General features: G+C 41.2%; 1 long non-coding RNA gene across 1 annotated transcript; it reads left to right on the top strand.

Annotated features, from left to right (window-relative positions):
* The first annotated feature begins 3,039 nt into the window (after positions 1-3,039).
* LOC123169583 (uncharacterized) lies at positions 3,040-4,899 on the top strand. Its single transcript, XR_006484887.1, has 3 exons — positions 3,040-3,155; positions 3,858-3,998; positions 4,794-4,899. It is a non-coding gene; the product is annotated as an uncharacterized lncRNA (long non-coding RNA).
* Positions 4,900-6,457: the final 1,558 nt, after the last annotated feature.

The following is a 6,457-nucleotide window of genomic DNA, read 5'->3' as shown; positions in this document are numbered from 1 at the left end:
GGGCGGGCGTGGACCTCCCGGAGGAGAGGAGACGAGAGGAGTGTGGTTGGTGAGGTGAAGGAGTGGAAGCCCGCGAGACCGCAGCCGCGACAGTCGTGTCGACACGAGTGGGCAACGGCGCTTTATATAACTGTACCACCTACGACGAGTCTATGAGGCCGCCGGAGGTCATGCCCATTGCCCAGAGTCAAAGCTGACGAAAAGATGATACATTTTCCAAACATCCTTGTCTTGGGCTTCTATATTACCCATATAAGAATTTCAAGTTTGCAAGCATCTCCCCATATAAGAATTTCAAGTTTGCAAGTAGTAGATACGTAAAGTTCCATATGCTTAAAAAAAGAAACGAAAAGTTCCATTTACCTTATTTTATTGATGACTTACTGTACTAAATAAAACTACTATGTTTTTTTAGCTGGATAATAAAATTATGTTTTATTTGGTAGGTTAATAAGTTGATTTAGTTGACAGCTAAAATATATTTTCGGTGCATAATTACACCAACAATAAGATGGCATGTAAATCACAGTGATTGCATGCTAGTAAATAGTTGTATTCCCGCTGCAACGGACCGATAATTATTAGTGGGAAAGTAAATATAGTAGTGTCATTCTATAGAGAGGGTAGGAAGGCCACATAGCACTCGTGTTATAAATACATTCTGCGTGCCACCATATATTTTGAGATCCTTTCATACAAAAGATCTTGATAGAACGTCAGCAGATCTTCTCTACCTTCTAGGCATCTACACTATCTAAAAAATCATTTAACTTGTACCTCTTGGAAAAAATCATATGAGTATATATATTTTTAGAACAATTCATATGAGTTTATGATTGTGCTATGGAGTGATTTATCCCAATGAATTCAGAAAACCTAATGATTCACGATGGCCAACCGGCCAGTCACGCACCGGTTGCATCATGACGCTCACGCAGCACGCTCCTTTGGGCAGTGCTAGGCGATGACCCATATTGTGCGGATGCTGCAGCGGATGAGAATGATTGTGTAAATAAATGTTTGGTAAGTAAATTAAGGTGAAAATGATGCAAAAGCTAAGTAAATCAAGATGATTGATTAGCGTATGGGAAGGTTCGGAAAATATGTGTAGTGAGACTAAAAACCGGTTGGATGGAAAAAATCGGCGAAGGGACATGGTGAGAAGAAGGAGAACCAGTTGACGAAGCGTTTTGCTTGCAGGAAAAGGAACACTACTCTTTTTTAAGTAATATATATAAGGTTTTGTGTAATTTTGTGTTATTCGGATCAAGGAGAACCCAGATATTTACGATTTCTCATAACGCCAATAGCACTCATTTGAATTTGGAAGTTTTGGTGAGCAATCTTCAGATCATAGTAGGAAATAAAAAGAGCACACATTTACAGGTAGTATGATTAAGTAGACGTTGTGTTAACTATCGTATATACAGAAATGCTTTTCACAGAAAAAGAAAGATATGTGGGAAATTAGGAATGCATGGATGGATCTCTGCATAGGCCGGACAGTTTCGTCAGTTAGAAATTACTCCCTTCGTTTTTAAATATTTGTCTTTTTAGAGATTTTAAATGAACTATCACGTACGAATGTATATAGACATATTTTAAAGTGTAGATTCACTCATTTTGCTCCGTATATTAGTCATTTGTTGAAATCTCTAGAAAGACAAATATTTAGAAACGGAGAGAGTACATAACAAATGGTCATGTAATGATTTTTTTCCGAGGAGACGGTCATGTAATCCAACACGATAGAATGTAGGGGTATATATATACTTCTTCAGGAACAATTCCGTACTTTTCTTTTGCACGGAAACAAATCCGTACTTTGACACGCGTTCGGTAAACGGTGCATGGGGTCCTCGGGTGCACGTGTGAGACTACTATGTTAGTTGGGAGAACATGAGCATTCTCAGAGCTCAGCGAATCTCGACCGTCGGATCGGTTTCTTGATGCGTTTTGGGCCGTCTGATCTTGCCACCGGATCACCTCGGCCGTTGGATCCGACCGGACACTTCTACAATGAATAGTACAGCAACAATCGTGCCACCGCGGGTAATTCCAGCGCCCCCCGAAGGGCAGTTTCGTCATTTCGCGTCCTGCGGTATAAAAGTGGCCCGCTCCTGTGGAGATGCCCTAGCTGTCGCTCCTCTCTCACTCGCGCCGCTCCTTCTCTTCCTCCCACGCCGCCTCCCTCTCTCCCTCGAAACCCTAACCCGCGCCGCCTCCCTGCCCCGCCGCCGCCGCTCACTCGGGCACCCATCCACGACCTCACACCGCCCCTCTCCTCTTCCTCCCGCCTCACCTCTCTCTCTCTCCTTCCAAACCCTAGACCACCTCCCTGCCCCGTCCCCGTCGCCGAGGAGGAGCTTGCGCTCGGGGAGGACGAGGAGACAGCCGCCTCCATGGAGCAGCAGAAGGAGGAGGGGCACGCGGCGGCGACGACCAAGAGGCGCATGGCGCAGCCGACCAAGAAGGCCGGGAACATGGCCACCGGCGACAAGGAGCCCGAGTTCCTCGACGAGCCGTCCTCGCCGACGAGGCCCGCTACAGGGATGGATGAGAGGATCTGAGGTCAGCCCACTCCCTCGCCTTCTCTTGCTTGTACGCCGCAGCCTGTGAGTGCCAGGAAGATGAGGAGGAGGCAGAGAGGGAGATGGTTCCGTTTGTTTACCCGTCTTTTATAAGTTTGAGATCTCGTTTCGTTGCAGGTCCCCTCTGTCTGTTGACTGTTCGAATTGTGGGCTGACATACACACCATAGTAGTTATTTGTAATTTCATTTGATGGCTGGCAGGTGGATATTCAGGTCAGGAAGCTCTACTGCAACAACAGGGCTGACCCGAAGCTACCAATCAGCATGGAGGACGCCGGACGGAGTGCTAAGGAGTTTGCAATAGCTGAATCAGTATGTCAATCTACACAATCTGCGTATTTGCTTGCCTCTTCTTTGAATGCATAAAGGAGGAGGATACAGATTGTTGCTCCAATCTCCGATGATGATATCTGGGTTCAGCTAATGGTAACTTGTTGTTTTGCAGAAGGGAGTGCCACTTGTCCATGTTGGTCAGGACACACACTTGGACTATCGAGTTATTGATGTCCGAACACTGGCAAATCAAGTCATTTTCCGTATACAACATCAAGTTGAAAACATTGGTATTTGTTCTTGCCTTTAGGACTGCTGCTATCAGTGATGTGTTGATGGACTGAGTTTGCAGAACTAAACATATCGTGTTATGTAATTTTTTGTGTCGCTTAGCTAAGATATTCTACTTCGACACTGAATTAAACATATCTAATCTGGTGAACCCTTTGAGTAGTTGAGCCAAAGCATGCCATTGGCTGGGCTGCTGAATTGGGATTTCAGTGATCATTTTGGGTGGTTGTTTAGGTGGAGTGTGCCTGAGCAGCCACCGTAGCGGCACTTAGTGGTGGACTGTCGTCGCTTGTTGTATCGTAATGACGTGGACGGACGCTTCTATAATTATATACATGCTTGTGTGTATTATAAAAAAATAAAATCTTTCAGTCTCAACTTATAATCATTTTGTACAAAAAAAGCCTGCACTGTGCTGGACTTTTAAGTTACTTCCAGATACAAATTTATTAAATGATCTTAATGTGATGCCTGCAGTGCATGCCATACAATTCTGTCTGATTACACTAATGATCAAATTGAGTTTAACATTCTGCATCTAATATTGGATTTATCAAGCCAATGCATATGCTTTTACAAAAGTTGTTTTGTGAAGGCTTCAGACATTATTTTCTATGCATTTCTGGAGCATGTGATGTTTTTTTTCATGCTTTGAGTCTAAATATTTACCATTGTCCATGTCCTCTACTTCCCTCCACCAGGTGAAAGCAACACCATCGGCGTTCGTCGCCTTCATCCTGGACCTCCCCATGTTGTCTCTGTACTGCCCAACGGTACATCATATGCTTCTCCTCCATTGTCGATTGTTCACTAGGCTGGCCCATGGAAGCACCACCGCTCAGGTCAATGGTTTCACAGACGCTTATGTTTGTTCATTTAGCGTGTGGTTAGTAAATCGACATTTGCTTTGGCAATTAGGGTGGGATGATTTACTTCTGTATCGTCTGGATCATGTTTAGTATTTTTCTTCTAAGATACTTTATTATTCTTTACGTTTGTAATTGCAACAAAGTGAGTTTTGTAGGTTCAGAGAGAAATCTTCTGGATTTTTGGACCACATCTTTATTTTCTTAACAACTCATGATGTACCACATAGTAATTTTGATTTTTCATCTGGATGTTATACTTTACAAGATCTACAATCTGCACACAACTCGTGTTTGCTGTTTAGTCTTGATAGTTCTTGAAACATTCCCATGTTTGTTCTGTTACAGAGCTTCTGATGTCGTATCTATACTCATGCTTAAAAGATACTCCCTCCGTAACCAAATATAAAACGTCTTTGTATTTCAATTTGAACAGCAAAAACGTATTGTATTTAGTTACAAAGGTAGTACTTGTTTTGGTTGATTGCTTTATGAAGAAAGTTGACCATTTTAGACTGAAGATATGGATTTATGATAGTTTTGAGATGAGAGGAGAAAATGATAAGTTTGGAAAATGATGAAACTTCCAAAAATTATGACAGTTTGCTTCAGCATGTGGTTAGGTTACACTCTTAGGAGATAAATGTTCTTCTGTAATTTTAGTTTCAAGTACTTTTGATTGATAATAAGAAGGATATGTATTTAGGTAATGTTTTCTACTACTATTATTTAGGTTATACAAATCAATATCTTGTTGTCTTTGTTGTGCAGTGGCCTTAGCGCTGGACCACGAGGTTGGATAGGGCAAGCATGTGTATTCTTTAATTATTGGAGGCTTTCATATTCATATATCAATACAAGGCGGGATATGATGCAGGTGCATGCCTTTATTTTGTTTCTTTATGATCTTCTTCTCTACTTAATGATAGACGCAGTGTATAGGGTGAATTTGCTTTCGTGAGAACTGGTATAGCACTGAATCAGGCAAGGTGTGAATAAGTGTGCTTAAATGCTTGCTCTGTTTATGTGTTTACTCCTTACTATGTCGTACGAGTTTCCACTTTCGAATTTGCCCTATTTTCATTTCTTGATTTTTTGTGAAATGTGCCTCCATGGGATTAGCGAGGTGTATTTATGCTCACCCCTTTTTAGTGTTTGGTAAAGCCGATGGACTGCAAACATTATGTACCCTATATGGTCGCCTTTTGCCTTTTTAGTGCATAATGTGTCATGACAGGTTCTTTTCCTGGAGATATCGAGTTAGTTTGCCAATCAAGGATAGCCAATGATCCATTTATTATAAGATGCCCTGTCCGGCTAGATGCTTGATGTTTCTCTTCAATCGTAAAATTATGCTAGATGCTTGATGTTTCTCTTTAATCAGAAACAGCGTATAACAAACATTTTCATTATCTTTGGCACTTATATTGTCATGATATTAACTTGTGCAGCAGAGTTTTAAAATCAGAATGGGGCAATAAATGTGTCTACTATGACAAAGTGAAGACAAAACGAATGCATCGAGTTACTAATGCAGTGGTTTTCAAGGTTGGACATTGATATCAACTATGATTATTTAATAGAGAAATTCTGTTCAATATGAAGCGAAAGAAAAGCATGCAGTACCTTACATTGACAGTGATTATTAGGCCATTGTGGTACTTCAAATTCTGATAAAGAATATATTTCATGACCGAGATTTGGGATTTGGAGAATCTCAATTCTGATATGTACAGGCATCTCCTTTTATTTTGTCACGCTACTGAATGTTCTGATATGGGACTACTTACTCTGTGTATCTCTTATAAATAATAAAATGGTCTATATGTAAAGTTTTCCTATTTTAATTCTATTATGTTGTTGATGATGAATGGTTCTGGAATTTGGAGATTAACATTTCCTAATCTCATGTGCTAAATTGGATGCTACCTTGCTTTCAGCTTTTATAATCTCATGAGCCTGTTGAACTCAATGATGTTATTCTTCTGGACAGAGTAAATGTTTCTTCTTACCCTTTAACACTATAATCGGTTGCGTTGTTACATGTGTTAAACTTGCCTTCATACTAATGCATCATGTCGTTTGATCTTCCATGGCTTACAATATCATTGGGTCCGGCACCCTCGCGCCAAGGCGCGTTACCGGTCTAGTTGAACGGAATAGAGGAGGGTGGGTAGGCCTCAGAAAGCACGTGTGATGTGTGGCTCATTTCCTGCTCGGGTACCCAAGGGTGACATAAGCAAGGCTGAGTGCCACTGTTCTAGTGGTCATGTGTTTGAAGTAATCCATTTTTTCTTATACTAGGAAATGCCATATTTTGTCTCTCATAAACTAGTGCTTGAGTGTAGATTTTGACTGTCAAATTTGAATCTCTCATAAGTTGCCCTTTAATAAGAACCTTTATACGAAGAAGATTGCAATCACACGTGATATCC

Source organism: Triticum aestivum, chromosome 1D (genome assembly GCF_018294505.1).
Source record: "Triticum aestivum cultivar Chinese Spring chromosome 1D, IWGSC CS RefSeq v2.1, whole genome shotgun sequence".
NCBI classification, from domain to species: Eukaryota; Viridiplantae; Streptophyta; class Magnoliopsida; order Poales; family Poaceae; genus Triticum; species Triticum aestivum.
This window is presented reverse-complemented; position numbering and strand designations above follow the sequence as displayed.